The sequence below is a fragment of the Schistocerca gregaria genome, chromosome 10 (genome assembly GCF_023897955.1).
Source record: "Schistocerca gregaria isolate iqSchGreg1 chromosome 10, iqSchGreg1.2, whole genome shotgun sequence".
NCBI lineage: Eukaryota > Metazoa > Arthropoda > Insecta > Orthoptera > Acrididae > Schistocerca > Schistocerca gregaria.
The window spans coordinates 123585415-123605250 of NC_064929.1; the positions used below are offsets into that span (position 1 = coordinate 123585415).

At 42.5% G+C, this 19836-nt stretch overlaps 1 protein-coding gene across 1 annotated transcript in view; it reads left to right on the plus strand.

Annotated features, from left to right (window-relative positions):
- Positions 1 to 1182: 1182 nt before the first annotated feature.
- Positions 1183 to 19836, plus strand: part of LOC126293207 (C3 and PZP-like alpha-2-macroglobulin domain-containing protein 8) — a 732149-nt gene continuing 713495 nt past the window's right edge. The window contains exon 1 of the mRNA XM_049986331.1: positions 1183 to 1342. The gene's annotated coding sequence lies outside the window, so the exon portion shown is untranslated. The remainder of the gene's footprint in view (positions 1343 to 19836) is intronic.

A 19836-nucleotide genomic window follows, 5' to 3' on the forward strand; every position in this document is an offset into this window, starting at 1 on the left:
GTGTCCGGATACTTTTAATCACATAGTGGATGGGAGAGAGAATGACCATGTGGTGTGGTGGAAGTGTATGAGGGCTATCCACAAAGTACATTACGTTTTGGAATTAAAAATAAATAAAGTATTGGAATTTTTTTAAATTATATACAGATGAAATCCACACCTCAATACTACTTTTCTACATAGTTGCCATTTAAATTAAAACACTTATCGTAGCGATGGACGAGCTTGGAAATTCCTTCGACCACGTGGTTACCTCTTCTTGAAGCTGTGCATCGTCATCAAAACGCTGCGCAGCCAACCACTTCTTCAGTGCTGGGAATAAGTGGAAGTCGCTCGGTGCCAGGTCGGGACTGTACGGCGGATGAGGAAACAACTCCCACTTAAGAGATTCGAGAACTTGATGAGTGGCATTTGCTGTGTGGGCCCGGGCGTTGTCGTGAATCGGCAAAATCTTTGAGCCCAACTTTCCCCTTCGCTTGTTTTGTATTGCTCTTCTGAGGTTGTGCAGAGTTTGACAATACCTTTGACTGTTTATTGTAGTGACTCTTTCCAGGAAATCCACAAAAATCGAATTTTACGACGAAGGAATTTCCAATCTCGTCCATCGCTACGATAAGTGCCTTAATTTACATGGCAACTATGTAGAAAAGTAGTATTTAAGTGTGGCTTTCATCTGTATATAATAAAAAAATTCCAATACTTTATTTATTTTTAATTCCAAAACGTAATGTACTTTGTGGATAGCTCTCGTACGATTCTTTTGATCCTTTAGTTACGACGTGTAATCGAGGAGAGACAAGAAGGAGCCTCAGTGGGTCCTTCGTTGCTCTATTTCCGTCCCTCCGCATGCGTGTAAGCTGAGGCGTCGCGCCTTTCCGCGGGAGGTGCCGCCTTTCACGGCCTTATCGGCGCCCTTTCGCGGAGTCGCGCGGCTGAAAGCGTGCACCCCTGCGCGCTCCCTGCCCGCACAAACAGCGCCGCGACGCTAAACAGCCCCTCGCAGGCGACGCCGGCGTCCTTGCAGCCACTCCACTCCAGGGCGGCGCCGGCCTCATCTGTCGCCGGCCTTGGCGGCGCCTCCGCGCATGCGCACAGCTGCAGCGCCGGCCGGGGGAGGGGGTGGACGCGGGAGGCGCCGCGGCGACGCCTGGACCAGCCGGCCAGTCGCCGCTCCGACTCCGCGCTCCACGGTCGCACAGTGGCGGTGCCGCGTGACGTCACACAGTGTCGCATCGCAGTTCTGTGTCGCGGGTCAGCGCCCCAGCTAGGCGCAGCGCGCGCCGGGTTGTCTACGCCGTAGGCGCCGCTCTAAGACATCGCGCTGTTCCGAGGGACTTTCTTGGTAAGTCGTCAGCCTACTTATCCAACACCATGTGTTTAGTCTTTCTTATTGTCAGGTCAGTAATACCACCTCGTTGACATCTCCTTTTCTCTACATCTTACCAAGTTCCTAGTGATTCGTATTCCACGTAAAATCAGTTGGTTTCATTTTCTCCTTTGACGTGACGCGATATAACTGCATTGTTTACGAAATAGTCAGTGCCCGGACATCTCTTATCCCTGTATTACCTATTCCACATCTTACCAAGTTCCTAGACATACATATTCCACGTAAAATCAATTGGCTTCATTTTCTTCTTTGAGGTGATGCGATACCACTGCATTGTTTACGAAATAGTCAGTGCCTAAATGTATCGTTCATGGGACACTCCCGGTGAGATATCAGCCAATGGAAAAAATACTTATGCGTTCTCCAGCCATTGCCCGTATGTCAGTTTGTGGATATACTACTGTAGAGATAACATGAGACTACTAAAACTGCTTGTTTGACGACGGTGCTTGCCCCATACTCAGTATATTTACAACCTATTTGTGACTTCAGTCTTGTTGTTTTGTTGTGGTCTTCAGTCCTGAGACTGGTTTGCTGCAGCTCTCCATGCTAGTCTATCCTGTGCAAGCTTCTTCATCTCCCAGTACCTACTGCAACCTACGTCCTTCTGAATTTGTTAAGTGTATTCATCTTTTGGTCTCCCTCTACGATTTTTTACCCTCCACACTGCCCTCCAATACTAAATTGGTGACCCTTTGATGCCTCAGAACTTGTCCTACCAACCGCTCCCTTCTTCTAGTACCACAAAATTCCCTCCTCGCCAATCCTATTCAATACCTCCTCATTAGTTATATGATCTATCCATCTAATCTTCAGCATTCTTCTGTAGCACCACATTTCAAAAGCTTCTATTCTCTTCTTGTCGAAACTAGTTATCGTCCATGTTTCACTTCCATACATGGCTACGCTCCATTTTCAGTCTTATTACTGATTAAATGTGGCACACCAAGTTCTTCATCATAGAGCAGCACTTCTCAGCCTACATCCTCAAATTTTTGTTGGCTATATTCCAGTCTCTCCCTTTTTCTACATTTATAGCCCTCTACAGGTCTCTCCAGCACAACTGAAGTTATTCCGTAATGTCTCAACACATGTTCCATCATAGTGGTACACCAAATTGTTCATCTCAGAGTAGTACTTAACAGCCTCCGTCCTCAAATTTTTGTTCGCTATAGTCTCTGTTTTTTTCTACAGTTATTACCGTCTACAGTTCCCCCTATTACAACTGAAGTTATTCCCTGATGTCTCAACCCATGTTCCGTCATAGCGTCCATTTCTTTCATCAGTCAAAAGGACGTTCTCAGAAATTTCTTCAACTTAAGGCCCATCTTTGGTATTATTAGACTTGTTTCGAACAAGAATGCCCTTATTACCAGCTTCTTTCATCATGTTATTTTGCCTTACAGATAGCAACTTCCCTCATCTCAGCTCATCTGGTTAAATGTGGCACACCAAATTCTTCATCTCAGAGTAGCAACTCTCAGCCTACATCCTCAAATTTTTGTTGGCTATATTCCAGTCTCTGTCTTTTTCTTCAGTTATTACCGTCTACAGTTCCCTCCAGTACAACTGTAATTATTCCCTGATGTCTCAACACATGTTCCATCATGGTGTCCATTCCTTTCATCAGTCAAAAGTACGTTCTCAGAAGTTTCTTCAACTTAAGGCCCATCTTTGATATTATTAGACCTGTTTCGAGCAAGAATGCCCTCATTACCAGTTTCCTCCGTTATGTTATTTTGCCTCACAGATAGCAACTTCCCTCATCTCATCTTTGTAGTCCCAGATGTCCATGTTAATAAATTTATCGCTGTTCTCGTTTGTTCCACTCCTCATAACTTTGTCTTTCTTAAGTTCACTCTTGATCTATAGTGTGTGCTTATTGGACAATTTATTTCGTTCAACAGTCCATGCAATTCTTCCTCATTTTTAGGGTAGAATTTTCATCAGTGAATCTTATCATTGATATTCTGTCACTGTGAATATTAATCCCATATTAAACCCACTTCTCAACGTTTCTTTTTTACCGTCCTTGTTTCTTCCACGTAGAAATATAACAATGGAGGCGGAATACATAGCTGTTTTACGCCCTTTTTGATGCTAGTACTTCGTTCTTGGTCTTCCACCCTTCCTTTCCTCTTGGTTCTGATACATATTTCGTATTATCCGACTTTTCCAATAGTTCACAATTTACCTGGTAATTTCGAAAAATCTTGCGCTATCGTACTTTGACGAGCGCTCTTCTAGGTCGACAACCACCATCATGACTTGATTTTTCTTCAGCTTTCTTCCCATTATTAATCGAAAGTCAGGATTGCCTCTCTTGTGCTTTCACTTTTCCTAAATCCAAAATCAGATCGACCTCTTTTCAGTTCCATTCTACTGTTTATTATTTGTGTCAGGAAATTGGAATTCTGGGGTGTTAAACTGAGTCTGTGATAGTTCCAACACTCTCCAGAATTGCACGGATAACATTTCTCCGAAAGTTTGTCACTATGTATCCAGACTCATAGATCCAAGAAACCACTTCAGAAGCTCCGAAGGAAACAATAACTATTTCCAGTTTAATCAGAAATTATGTAACATTATAGTTCACTTTACATTGCAACGAATGGTACTGATGTGAATTTTCTTCTCATTCTGTAACACATGATCTGTCGTCATCAAGAAACAGCAAATAGGAAATAGAGAGGAAGGAGCGACATAGAGTTGTGAAATTCTTCAGTATAGACTTTGTAGATGCATTTAACTGAATAAACTACCACATTTAGGAGTCAAACTAAACTTCAAGCAATACGCACGACAATTCCACTGACTCATGCGCCTTCTGACACTGAATTTGCATCATGCTGAGTCATGTCGACTCAGAAGACAACATGAAAGCTATTCACAACCAGACCACCTATATTGGAAAAGATTGTCATCTGGTTAACTCTAAACTCCTAATTTTCAGCTGTCCCCATCGGGGTATATCAACAACACCTGTCGGCAGCTGAGGCTTTCAGTTAATCATCATTTATTCTAAACTCCTAAGGTTAAAACATCATTTTTTTTACGGGTGACTACATCGCTTTTTGCGGCGTGAAGTGTCATGTATATAACAGAGAGTGGTGATTTGGGCTTAATTAACGTTCCTTTCAAGACGTTCTGTTTTATCAGGTTGCAGTTCATGCGAAAAAATCACATTGTGATTTCAGTCAATTGGGCATAATGAAACAAAAACACAGAAAACATATCCCAACAAATGAAAACCTACAGCTCCTCGCCATCCACACAGGGTGATTCAGTTTGGTTACCCTCATTTGATATTTCCTATACCGTTTAAGATATCTTACTTGTACATTAGATTAATGAACTGTAGGGTACTTCTCACTAAATGGCATGTAGTCTCCTTTTGTGGCTGTAGAGATGTCTCTACCAAATTCAGTTTTTTAATTAGAACTATAGCAACGACAGCTGCTTGTGTCGTAGAACTACTGCAGCCAAATAAAAAGGAGTTTCACTCTTCAAATTTTAGTTGGAAGTTTCGGAGAAAGACACCTAATTTTCTTAAACTAACCAACGCTCGACAGACGAGAAGCAGAAAGAAAGAAAGAAAGCTACAGTTCTTCTGTATCCCTTTCATATCGATGTTTCTTCTTTATCCGCTGTGACATATGTCCATATTTGGGTATGAAATGAGGACCTCCCACATAAGACAGCAATCGGGTTTATGTTCACAGTAAATTAATTCTAAATACTACAATTACTCTGGAACTATTAATCTGATTTTTAAACACTGAAACTCGTTTAGAAGCAGTGAAAGCTACTAGAGTTCCAGCAGAAAAATCAAAGTTTATACTGATATATTTGTAATTAATATAGGTATAGAAAGAAACTGTAAGCCATTTAGTGAGAAGTTTTTCATAATTCATCTGGGTGAAAACAGAATGAAGAGACCTGTAACTGTTCCGGAAATTTTTGTGGTAAACAGTTTAGCTCAGTCGCCCTGTATGTCAATATTCACTGTTCGCCTGTATTCCCGTCGAATGGCATAACGCCGGACGTTCACAAATGCCACAGTTTATACCTGGAACGAAAAAATGTATCCAAATTGATGGTCTGCTCACCACACCAGCAGGCACAGAATATTTTAATGTTAGCTTATAACATTTTTTCTGTGGCTTTTTGCTTTATAATAACGAAGGGAGACAAATTTCAAATTTACAGCGAAAAAAGTTTGTATTGGAAATGCATAAATTGGAAACGTGCGAGAAGGACTCGCATAGCGAGGATCTGTACAAAATTAATTATGCACACAGACAGTTCATCCGTTCCGGGAATCGGAAATGTCGACGAGTTTTGTCTGTTATCGATGTCGATGCTGGTGAGATGTCTCCTCCACGAATTCCAAGACAACACCAGTACCTACATAACCGATCCAGAGACGAGCCCAGGCATACAAAATGGAGTTATACGAAGAGAGAGAAGACTTAATAAAATATTTTTTATTTACTTACTAAAACATGACTTCAGCTTACATTTTACGTAAGCTTGCAGTAACATTTTTCTATTATTCTGTAGATGATGATGAATGCAGTGGAAGTTATAATGGCAAAAGACATTTTTAAGTGATATAATTACAATTTAACAACTCACGAATTTATTTTTTCCTCACTTGTACTGCGAAGCTTTGCTTCTTCCCCAGTTTTCATGATTCTAGGTGAATGGGTGGAAACCAGTAGGTTTCGATGAGTGAGTTTTCGAATATGATGGAAGCTGAAGAAATGGATTAAAATTTGTGTCGTAGCCGGGTCTCCTTGTATACTAGTCAGGTACGCTAGCCGTCACACCACCAGAGTGTTATAGCTAACAGACTCGTAGCTGCACATAGCTCCCTAACACAAACTTCAGTTTAATGCGCTGGTTCAGAAGCTTGTTCTACATCACCGTAGACCCTTGCATTTGACGCAACTTTCAACTTGATACGTCCACCTGTTTCGGAGGAGAAAGCGACTTGAGAGACGTACAGACAGAGGGACGGTTAACAAACGACATCTTTTTTCTCTGTGGTACAGTTACAGCTAATAGATTCCAGTCGCAGTAAATCAGGTGATGGTGAGGGAATTAGATTAGGAAATAAGACATTTACAGTAGTAATGGAGTTTTCCTATTTGGGGAGCAAAATAACTAATGATGTTCGAAGTAGGGAGGATATAAAATGTAGACTGGCAATGGCAAGGAAAGCGTGTCTGAAGAACCGAAATTTGTTAACATCGAGTATAGATTCAAGTGTCAGGAAGTCCTTTCTGAAAGTATTTGTATGGAGTGTAGCCATATATGGAAGTGAAACAGACGATAAACATTTTAGAAGGTAACACAATATATGCTTTTTATATTTGGTACTAGAGATGAATGCTGAAGATTACACGAGTAGATCACATAATTAATGAGGCGGTACTGAGTAGGAATTTGTGGCACAACTTGACCAGAAGAAGGGATGGGTTGGTAGGACAGGTTCTGACGCATCAAGGTTCAAAAAAATGGTTCAAATGGCCCTGAGCACTATGGGACTTAACATCTGTGGTCATCAGTCCCCTACAACTTAGAACTCCTTAAACCTAACTAACCTAAGGACATCACACACATCCATGCACGAGGCAGGATTCGAACCTGCGACCGTAGCGGTCACGCGGTTCAAGGCATCAAGGGATCACCAATTTAGTATTGGACGGCAGTGTGGAGGTTAAAAATCGTAGAGGGAGACCAAGACATGAATACACTGAACAGATTCAGAAGGATGTAGGTTGCAGTAAGTACTGGGAGACGAAGAGGCTTGCATGGAGAGCTGCATGAAACCGGTCTTTCGACTAAAGTCCACAACAACAGCTAAAAATTAACAATTTTCGGTTTCTTTCCTACACTTGTGCTATGAAACCTAGTTTCTTACCAAATTATACGGGCTTAGGTCAGCCGGAAGCACACTATAGCTTTCGATGAGTGAGTTTGCGAGTGTCAAACTGTGTGACATAAATGGCGTTCTTTTGATTGCATTGACATTCAAACTTTTTTTTTCATTTTGCCAAGGAACCACAGATCTCAGTGTGTGACTCAAATGTCAGCTCGGTACATTCAACCAATCCAGATGCATAAAAGGGTTCTTACAAGTTAGACAGACAGAAACACGTACGTACAACAATGCAATTTCTCAAGAGTTCGGTTTATACCGATTTATGTACAGAATCCTAAAAAAAAATAGTGAACGTACAAAATTAAAATCAGTTTTTTTGACAATTTAGTGATCGGTGGAGCTAAATACAAAAGATTACCGTAGACACATTAAGCATTTGTGATAACTGTCAGAGAAGGAAAAGGATTTACAAGATTAGTTGATGGGAGTGGACAGTTCCCAGAAACGAAGTTATAATATGAGCATCAACAAACGTAAAGCAGGAGAATGTAGTGGAAGTAAATGAAGTAATGCTGGCAGAATTAGATTAGGAAACAAAACCACTAAATGTAGTCGATGGTTTTTGCTCTTTAGATAACGGTATACCTGAGCAAGAAGGCGTACCTGAAAAAGAGAAATTTCCTACAGTCGAATATAAATTTCAGTTTTAGGAGGTATTTTCTGGAGGTATTTGTATGGATTGTTACCTTGTACAGATGTGAAACGTGGATGACAAGCTGTTCAGGCAAGAAGCGAGTAGAATCATTTGAAATATGATGCTATCGAATATTGTTCAAAATGATTGTAGATGAGTAAATTGAATAACTAATGGTAACGAAATAACTGTGGCACAGCTGACTGAAGGAAGAGATCGGTTAAGGAGTCACACCACGGCCTGAGTCATCATGGAGTTGTCAGTTTGGTGGTGAAAGGAAGTGGATAGGGGATGGGGTGGAAATGTTTTAGAAGAAGATCAACATTTGAAAACAGCAAGTAGGATGCAGATTGCAGTAGTTATCCGGAGATGAAGAGGTTTCCACGGGAGAGAGTCCCATGGACACCGTATCAAACCAATCTTCGGACTGAAGACCACAAGAACAACAAAACATTAAGAGCCGGTTACCTTCCATTCGGAAAGTGGGTGCACTCAGCGACTGTTATGTGGCTTATAAATTATAGAGTGCAGCAATCAGTTGTCATTTTTTAGATTTTATTAGGCAAATCCAGGTTTCGGCTAGTGGCTAGCCACTCTCAATTCACTATTTACTATTCTCGATGCATGTAAGTCCCTGTTGTTTGTGTGCCAGTCACATTTCATGAGTAGTATTCAAAGAAATGTGACTGACGCCCGAGCATAGTGGACTTACATGCATCGAGAATACTAAATAGTGAATTGAGAGTGGCTAGCCACTAGCCGAAATCTGGATTTGCTCAATAAAATCTAAAAAACGACGACTGATTGTTGCACTCTATAATTTATTTAAAAAAAATTTAGACTGCTTAAATGATAATACAGTCATTTCACTGTGTGCATTGTTTATTCTACTGTACACTCGCGTTTTAGGTCTTTGGCCATTTTCCAGTAGCACAATGTTAAGCACGATCAGACTTTTGTAAACGAAGTCATCGTCAACATACGAGTATCTTAAACCTTGTTATACAATTATCACACTTAACAGTGTGGTATTGGAAAATTGCCAAAGGCCGAGATCATGATTGTACAGTAGAATAAACAATCTGTACAGTCAAATGATAGTACTTTCATTTAAAGATTAACACACTGAAGTTCATGCATGCCCGAAGGAACAGGTACTGAGCCGTCGATGGCTGTTATGGAATACATGGGAACACCTGTTCTGTTGTGTTGGAACACAGCATCACCATTGGCGAGCAAACCTGATCGCCGGCCGCAGTGGCCGAGCGGTTCTAGGCGCTACAGTCTGGAACCGCGCGACCGCTACGGTCGCACGTTCGAATCCTGCCTCGGGCATGGATGTGTGTGATGTCCTTAGGTTAGTTAGGTTTAAGTAGTTCCAAGTTCTAGGGGACTGATGAGCTCAGAAGTTAAGTCCCATAGTGCTCAGAGCCATTTCTGAATAGACCTGATCAAGAAAAGTGGGCGAATAATCCTTGGCAATAGTGCTGCCTTGAAGAATCACCAGGGATCCCGTGGAATACCACGATGTGGATGACCAACTGATCACCGAACTGGGGACTAGGCCAGAATTTGTGTGAAACGAAACCAAACGTTTTCTTCCATTGCTCCGTAATCCAAGTTTCCTGAAAGTAAAACCGAACTCCTCCCGGAAAGGCCATGAAGGCCCAATGGCACCGACCGGCCGCCGTGTCATCCTCAACACAAAGGCGCCACGGGACGCGGATACAGAGGGGCATGTGGTCAGCACACCGCTCTCCCGGTCGTATGTCAGTTTACGAGACCGGAGCCAGTACTTCTCAATCAAGTAGCTCCACAGCCTCACTAGGGATGCATTGTGCTGTATTGCATGTTAACGAGAGGCCTAGAAACGAGAGACAGGCTCCGTCCACGCCACGGTCTCAATGGTCCACAACCCCACGACGACTACTGCAGTCCAATTCACCCCTCCGCCGCCCCACACCGAACACAGTCTTTCAGGGTGGCAAACGCCGAGGCAGATGGAAAACCGCCTAAAAACCATCCACAGACTGGCCGGCTCTCCGGACCTCGACACGAGTCCGCTGGGCGGATTCGTGCCGGGGACCAGGCGCTCCTTCCCAGTCGGGAAAGCCGTGCGTTAGACCGCACGGTCAACCGCGCGGGCTAACTAGGGCTGAGTACACCTCGCTTGCCAACAGCACTCAGCAGACCCCGACAGGCACCCATCTAAGATCTAGCCCAGCCCGAAAGCGCTTAACTCCGGTGATCCGACGGGAACCGATGTTACCACTGCGGCAAGGCTGTTGGCTGTCTAAGTTTCCTGATACGGGTGTTCGCATCATTGCTTGGTTGTGGAATTCTAGCTCGCCGTGCAATTCCTTGCTTGAGGAACTTCCCTTGGTATTCTACATCTACATCTACATGTATACTCTGAAAATCACATTTAAGTTCCAGCCCGCATCTCGTGGTCGTGCGGTAGCGTTCTCGCTTCCCACGCCCGAGTTCCCGGGTTCTGTTCCCGGCGGGGTCAGGGATTTTCTCTGCCTCGTAATGGCTGGGTGTTGTGTGATGTCCTTAGGTTAGTTAGGTTTAAGCAGTTCTCAGTTCTAGGGGACTGATGACCATAGCTGTTAAGTCCCACAGTGCTCAGAGCCATTTGAACCATTTAAGTTCCCAGCAGAGGGTTCATCAAACCTCTTCCACAATTCTCTATTATTCCGTCTGGTATAGCGCGCTGAAAGAACGAACACCTATATCTTTCCGTACGAGCTTTGATTTCGATGGTTTCATCATCATGATCGTTCCTCCCTGTGCAGGTCGGCGTCAAAACAATATTTTGACATTAGGAAGAGAATGTTGGTGACTGGAATTTCGTGAGAAGATTCCTCCGCTACGAAAAACGCCTTTGGTTTAGTGATGTCCATCCCCAATGATGCATTATTTAGGTGACACTCTCTCCCCTATTTCGCGATTATACAAAACTCGCTGCCCTTCTTTGGACTTTTTCGATGTACTCCAACACTCCTATCTGGTAAGGATCCCACAGCGCGCAGCAGTATTCTAAAAGAGGACGGACAAGCGCAGTGTAGGCGTCTCCTTAGCAGGTCTGTTACATTTTCCGAGTGCCCTGCCACTAAAACCCAGTCTTTGGTTAGCCTTCCCCACAACACTTTTTACTTGTTCCTTACAATTTAAGTTGTTCGTAAATGTAATTCCTACGAATTTAGTTGAATGGCCTTTATATTGACTGATTTATCATGTAACCGAAGTTTAACGGATTCCTTTTAGCACTCATGTGGATGACCCCACACTTCTCGTCATTTAGGTTCAATTACCAATTTTCGCAGCATATACATATATTTTCTAACTCGTTTTACAATTTGTTTGTATAAACGACAATGTTGCGTGCAAACAGCCTAAGACGGCTTCTCAGTGGTGGTGGTGGTGGTTAGTGTTTAACGTCCCGTCGACAACGAGGTCATTAGAGACGGAGCGCAAGCTCGGGTTAGGGAAGAATTGGGAAGGAAATCGGCCGTGCCCTTTCAAAGGAACCATCCCGGCATTTGCCTGAAATGATTTAGGGAAATCACGGAAAATCTAAATCAGGATGGCCGGAGACGGGATTGAACCGTCGTCCTCCCGAATGCGAGTCCAATGTGCTAACCACTGCGCCACCTCGCTCGGTGACGGCTTTTCAGATTTTCTCCCAAATCATTTATATAGATGTACAACAGAGAGCCTATAACACTACCTTGAGAAACGCCAGAAATCACTTCTGTTTTACTAGATGACTCTCCGTCAATAACTACGAACTGTAACCTCTCTGACAGGAAATCACATAACTGAGATGAAATTCCATAAGCACGGAATTTCACTACGAGCCGGTTGTGTGGTACAGTGTCAAAAGCCTTCCGGAAATCTGGAAATATGGAATAAATTTAAAATCTCTTGTCGTAGCTTTCAACACTTCGTGCGAAAAAGGAGCTAGTTGTGTTTCACCAGAACGATGTTTTCTAAATCCGTGCTGACTGTCTGTGTCAATAGACCGTTCCCTTCGAGCTAATTCACAATGTTCGAACAAAATATATGTTCCAAAACCGTGCTCGATATCGACGTTAACGATATGATCCTGTAATTCAGTGGATTACTCCTACTATGTTTCTTGAATTATTGATGTACCCTGTGGATTTATCCAGTCCTTGGGTACGATTCTTTCGTCGTGCGTGCGATCCGTCAAACAAAATTGTGACCGTATTTGCTGGCCTTCTCTGCATACGTTCAATATCCCCTGCTAGTCCTGTTTAATATGGGTTCCACACACTTTAACAATACTGTGGGATGGGTTGAGCGAGTGTTTTGCAAGCAATCTCCTTTGTGGACTGCTGGCATTTCACCAGCGTTCTACTAATAAAACGAAATCAGCCACCTCATTCACGTTACAACTGACCATATGTTACCGCCCTGTGCCATATAACTACAAATTGTTACACACAGGTAAATGCAAGAGTTGATCGATTGCAACCGTGACTCGTTGATATTGTACTTACAAGAGACTAGACATTTTCCCTTTTTTCTTATTACTGCACGATTTTACGTTTCTGAGCGCTTAACACAAGTTCCTGCTCTTTGTGTGATTTTGAAATTTTGTCAAGAATGAAGGAAAGGATGAAAGAAAGATCGATTGGATTTAATGTCCCGTCGACATCGAGATCATTAGAATCGGTGCACAAGCTCGGAATGTGTCAATGATGGGGAAGGAAATTGGAGGTGACTTTTCAAGTCTCGAGCGACTTAGGGAAACCTCGGAAAACCTAACTCTAGGTGACGGGACGCGGGTTTGAACTTTCCTCCTCCCGAAAGCAAATCTTGTCGAGATCCGATCATATATATCAGTGCAGATTTTCTCAGTCAACACTTCATTATAGATCTGCGAAACGTTTCAGGTTGCTATTTATATCGTCAGCAAGTCAATTACTATACAACATGAACAGACAGTTTCCCAGCACACTTCCGTGGTGTTACTTCTACTTGTTTCAACGGCCGTTACTGCAAGATAACTTACTGCATCCTCCTTAAGAAGAAGTCCTCAATACAGTCAGAAATTTTGCTTGAAACCCTACACGACTCTACCTTTTATAATAATCCTAGACATGATACTGAGTTAAATTCGTTGCGGAAGTAAAGGGACACTGCATCCACCTCACATCCTTAATCCATGGCTTTCAATATGTTATGTGTGAAAAGTGCAAGTTGAGTTTCACACGATCCATGTTTTCAGAATCCATTCTTGCTGGCATTCTTGTTCTGTTAGATATACATCATACCGTTTGTGTGTTCGTCCAATGATGTGAAAGTGTTTTTAGTCGTTCGTCTAATTCGATCTAATTCGACTACTCTATTGTGGCAGCCTTTGTTTAAATCGTAATGTATACGCTGCAAATCACTGGGAACTGTGCGGCATTTTTCCATTTTCTAAGCTGTGCTCCAGGTATATTTGAGCCCTGAAGCCGATTGTGAAACTCTGCTTGTAAAGGGTGTTTTTAAATTCCTTATGCCACCGCCCTTAATCGGAGGCTTCTAATCGGATTGTGTTGCTACCAAATATCGTCTGAGCTGCGATATTGAATTCGTTGTATCGTGTTGCAGAAGGTCACAGATCGTAGTAGATGAAGGCAAGTCATCTAGTAAAACAGAAATGATATCTGCTTTTTGCCAAGGATCTTTTTCCTTTACTAACCTATACCAAGTCTGTAGACATAATATCGATATATCGATGTTTCCTTAGAAATTATCGATATATACAAACGAAACATTTCTCCATTACATTGATATCGAAAAGGCAATATGTTCAAACTTACCTATGTTCTGTATTTTAATTTAAAACACCTACCTGTTACCAACTGTTCATCTAAAATTGTGAGCCATATGTTTGTGACTACTACAGCGCCATCTATCACAAAGCGAAAAAGTGGTCCAACTAAAAGATTCATATTTCTTTGCGTTCTACACGAATATGTAAGAAAAATGGGGGTTCCTATTTAAAAAAAAAAACGCAGTTGATATCCGTTTGACCTATGGCAGCGCCATCTAACGGGCTAAACATAGCGCCATCTGGTTTCCCTCTTCAAACTAGACGAGTTTCGTTCTCTGTAGTTTTTTCGTTTGATGCTTATTTCATGAGATATTTGGCCCGGTCACTATCAATGGACTACCCTATATATATTCAATTTTCGGTAAATATTTGAAATTGTAGTAGAATCTAATTTTACTTACACTGTTCGAAGGAATTTTAGTACTTTTTGATCTTTGATCACGTCCAGTCTTTCAAAAAATTGTTCGAATGCCTCTGAGCACTATGGGACTTAACATCTGAGATCATCAGTCCCCTAAACTTAGAAACTACTTAAACCTAACTAGCCTACGGAGACCACACACATCCATGCCCGAGGCAGGATTCGAACCTGCGACCGTAGCAGCCGCGTGCTCCCGGACTTAAACGTCTAGAATCGCTCGGCCATAGCGACCGGCTCTCTTTAGTAGATCTGTTACATTTTCTAAGTGTCCTACCAATAAAACGCAGACTTTAGTTCGCCGTCCGCACAACAATTTGTGCGTGTCTTTTCCAATTTAAATGGTTTGTAATTATGAATCCTAGGTATTTAGTTCAATTTACAGCCTTTGCGTTTGACTAATTTATCGTCTAACCGAACTTTAAGAGATTCCTTTGAGCTCTCATGTCGATGATCCGACACTTTTCAATATTTAGGGTCAGTTGCCAATTTAAGCACAATTCAAATACATTTCCAAAGTCTTTTTGCTATTTGTTTTGACCTTCTGATGAGTTTACTAGACAATAAACGACATCCTCGTTCAGAAAAAATCTAAGACGGCTGCCCAGATTGTTTCCTAAAACGTTTGTACAGATAAGAAACAGCAGAGGGCCTATAACACTGACCTGGGGAACGCCAGAAATCACTTCTGTTTTACTCGCTGATTTTTCCGTCAGTTACCTCGAACTATGACCCTCTGACAGGAAATCACGAATCCAGTCACATAACTGAGACGATCTCCCATAAACATGTGATTTCTCTACAAGCTACGTGGGTAGTACAGTGTCAGAAGCCTTTTGGAACTCTAGGAATAAGGAATCAATTTGAAATTCCTTGTCACCTACACTCAACACTTCGTGTGAGTAAAGAGATACTTGTGTTTCACAAGAACGATGTTTTCTAATTGTCTGTTGACTGTGTGTCAGTAGCCCATTCTCTTCGAGATAATTCCTGATGTTCGAACACAATATATGTTCCAAAGTCCCGATGCATATCGACGTTAATGATATGGGACTGTAATTTATTTGATTACTCCTACTGCTTTCCTTGAATATTGGTGTAACCTGCGCAAGTTTCCAGGCTTTAGGTGCGGATCTTTCGCGAAGCGAGGGGCTGTATATGATTGTTAAGTATAGAGGTATAGCATCAGTTTACTCTGAAAAGAACCTAACTGGTATACAGTCCGGACCGGAAGACTTGTTTTTATTGAGTAATTTAAGTTGGTTCGCTACTCTGACGACATCTATTTCTAATGTTGGTTGTTATACGTAGTACTAGGCTATTGCTTTAGTAGAATAAATGTTGATTTGTCAAGCTTCTGCAACGTGTATCGTACTAGACTGCTTTACTTCCACACTAAATAAAATGTATACAGGGTGTTACAAAAAGGTACGGCCAAACTTTCAGGAAACATTCCTCACACACAAAGAAAGAAAATATGTTATGTGGACATGCGTCCGGAAACGCTTACTTTCCATGTTAGAGCTCATTTTAGTTTCGTCAGTATGCACTGTACTTCCTCGATTCACCGCCAGTTGGCGCAATTGAAGGCTGGTAATGTTGACTTCGGTGCGTGTCTTGAAATGCAACTCATTGCTCTACAGTAGTAGCATCAAGCACATCAGTACGTAGAATCAACAGGTTGGTGTTCATCACGAACGTGGTTTTGCAGTCAGTGCAATGTTTACATATGCGGAGTTGGCAGATGCCCATTTGATGTATGAATTAGCACGGGGTAATAGCCGTGGCGCGGTACGTTTGTATCGAGACAGATTTCCAGAACGAAGGTGTCCCGACAGGAAGATGTTCGAAGCAATTGATCGGCGTCTTAGGGAGCACGGAACATTCCAGCCTATGACTCGCGACTGGGGAAGACCTAGAACGACGAGGACACCTGCAGTGGACGAGGCAATTCTTCGTGCAGTTGACGATAACCCTACTGTCAGCGTCAGAGAAGTTGCTGCTGTACAAAGTAACATTGAACACGTCACTGTATGGAGAGTGCTACGGGAGAACCAGTTGTTTCCGTACCGTGTACAGCGTGTGCAGGCACTATCAGCAGCTGATTGGCCTCCACAGGTACACTTCTGCGAATGGTTCATCCAACAATGTGCCAATCCTCATTTCAGTGCAAATGTTCTCTTCACGGATAAGGCTTCATTCCAACGTGATCAAATTGTAAATTTTCACAATCAAGATGTGTGGGCTGACGAGAATTCGCACGCAATTGTGCAATCACGTCAACACAGATTTTCTGTGAACGTTTGGGCTGGCATTGTTGGTGATGTCTTGATTGGGCCCCATGTTCTTCCACCTACGTTCAATGTAGTACGTTATCATGATACTGTACCTGTGCTGCTAGAACATGTGCCTTTACGAGTACGACACAACATATGGTTCATGCACGATGGAGCTCCGGCAGATTTCAGTCGAAGTGTTCGTACGCTTTTCAACAACAGATTCGGTGACCGTTGGATTGGTAGAGGCGGACCAATTCCATGGTCTCCACGCTCTCCTGACCTCAACCCTCTTCACTTTCATTTATGGGGGCATTTGAAAGTTCTTGTCTACGCAACCCCGGTACCAAATGTAGAGACTCTTCGTGCTCGTATTGTGGACGGCTGTACTACAATACGCCATTCTCCAGGGCTGCATCAGCGCATCAGAGATTCCGTGCGATGGAGGGTGGGTGCATGTACCCTCGCTAACGGAGGATATTTTCAACATTTCCTGTAACAAAGTGAAGTCACGCTGGTACGTTCTGTTGCTGTGTGTTTCCATTGCACGATTAATGTGATTTGAAGAGAAGTAATTAAATGAGCTATAACATGGAAAGTAAGCGTTTCCGGGCACATGTCCACATAACATATTTTCTTTATTTGTGTGTGAGGAATTTTTCCTGAAAGTTTGGCCGTACCTCTTTGTAACACCCTGTATAAATCCATTCAGGAGTCATGGTGTCAATTCCCTCCAACACTACTTCCGACACTAACTGTGTGTTTGTGGCTGGTGTACCAATTTCTTTGGCTCTTCAGTGTATAACGTAGCATCTTCATTTTTTATCTGGTGTTGCCATGGAGTTTGAAGAACAAATCAGTTTCCTCCTCCATTTCAGGCTGCACTAGGTTGTCCTTAAACTTCAAAAAAGTGTCTGTCGGTCCTCACGTCTTTCTTTAAGGTCCATGTACGAGCGGAAGACAGCTGTCATGTTCCTCTCCGATCGAGAAAACCGCTGCGATGTGCGGGAAGGTCTCCTCCTGAAGCAAGTAGTCGTTTTCTGCAGGTATACTAATACAGCTGTCAGCGGCACTGTGTTGCCCGGACCCTAGGAAGACGGTTTACTCTGTCTGCAATGCCCGTGTGGATCGTGCCCCGTGTGGCACGCATTTTACTCTACACGTTGCGGGGGATTGCCGCTGCTAGGGAAACGTAGCTTTATAACGTTAAAGATGTCATAGGTCGCACGAAATGATTTAGTTCGTTTTTTCCCACGTGCTATTCGAGAGTGTGCTAGTGATCGGTCAGTCCCTCAGCAGATTTGTTTGACTCGGTCTCTGAGGGACGGCAGGAAAGCAACTAACAAGGAGAGGTCGTGAGCGATGCGATAGTCTTTTTTAAACTCTCTATACGGTGGTGTAGATTAAGATCTCAGGCATCACCCATTGCAGCCATTCACCATAGTGGGTCCTCGTTTGCGAATAATTTCCGAAAAAAAAAATCGGAATTTTGTGTCATACTTTATAGTGTTAAGAAGTCGTATTATATAGTCCGGCTGTTTTGTGTAATGGATAAGCCGGCACGGTAGTTGAGAGTGTTCGGGCAGAGAGATGGCTCTTCTCTCTAATAAAAAAAAAAAAAAACTGACTGAAGGGATCTGCCGGCCGAGGTGGCCGAGCGGTTCTAGGTGCTGCAGTCTGGAACCGCCCGACCGCTACGTTCGCAGGTTTGCGAATCTTACCTCGGGCTTGGATGTGTGTGATGTCGTTAGGTTAGTTAGTTTAAGTAGTTCTAAGTGCTAGTGAACTGATGACCTCAGATGTTAAGTCCCATAGTGCTCAGAGCCATTTGAACTGTTTATGAGGGTTCAATGGTGGACCTGAAGCAGTGTCGTGCGACGTCTGCCATGCAATGAGCGATAAGGAACAAATACAGAAAAAAGAGAGAGAAAGAAAGCTAGGATAATTGTTTCACCTACAAAAGGTTGTGGTTCGAATCTCTTCAAGTATATAATTTTTTTGAATTTTTTCAGTCTTTATAAAGTTACATTCGATCATTATTTTTATTCAACTAATTGGTTTAAATGTAACAACAACTTTTATCTAAGCAGTCACTGTTTATTTATCTCCACGACGCGTTTCAAAGGTTTAAACCTCCATCATCAGGTGGATTTACATTTGTTAGTATGACATTTGTGTGTGTGTTGTGTTAAGATTTTTTGGATTGACTTGTGGCACTGCCTAGTGGAGAAACAAAACATTATTTCAGAACATGGTTTTGAGTTTCTTTGGACAATAAATTAAACGTGTATCGAACGGTAAACTTAAAATAAGTAAAATACAGTACCTTCAGTGGTCACAGTTTCCTTTAACACATCGCATGTACACTGTCATATTCTGTAAACAGACGCTATATCTGTTTACAGAATATGACAGTGTACATGCGATGTGTTACGACAGTGAAAGGAACCTGTGACGACTGGAGGTGCTCTATTTTACTTATTTTAAGTTTACCGTTAGATTTACATTTAATCTGTGTATATGCCGAGTGTTACGTATGTAACTACAGGTATTGTTACATGCGGTACCTTTATACGAGCTCTGTTCAGAAAATTCCGTAACATTCGTAATTTAGCACCAGTGATGGCGCTGGAGCGAAATGCGGTTGGCATTCCTGCACACGCCTGCGTTTAATGTCTAACCACCAAAAGTTTAGTTGCTGTATGTCTGTTAGTTATTGTTCAGTGCTGTATTGAATAGAACGCTGTGTCGCACAGTTTGCGAATTTCGAGATGGTAGAGTTAGAGGAGCAAAGCGTCCGCATTACATTTTGCATGAAACTCAAGAAAACCTTTACAGAGAAAATTGGAATGATGCAGGAATTCGACGGCGATGAGTGCTTAAGCCGTACAACGGTGTTACGAATGGTTTGAAAATGGCCGGACGTAAGTTAAGCATGACGCTCATTCAAGACACCCTTCGATCTCTATCGACGACGTTGATGTAAGGAACGTGGACGAAACTGTACGTGCCAATCGAAGACGGACTGTCCCAGAGATCGTAGAAGAATGTAACGTTCCAGTTGGGTCACGTCATGAAGTCCTCTGGATGTTATGCAAAACTACTGCACGTACACGTCTGGGATAAGTTTTACTAGATTCACCAGACCAATAAGAACAAAATAAATGGAAATCATACTTTTCCTTTAACCTCGTACAATTTTGCTTTGCGGACCTATGTTTACATGAACTTTTGTATTTATCTTTACTTGTAGAATAACATATTAAAATACCGGGTGATCAAAAACTCACTATAAAATTGAAAACTGAATAAAT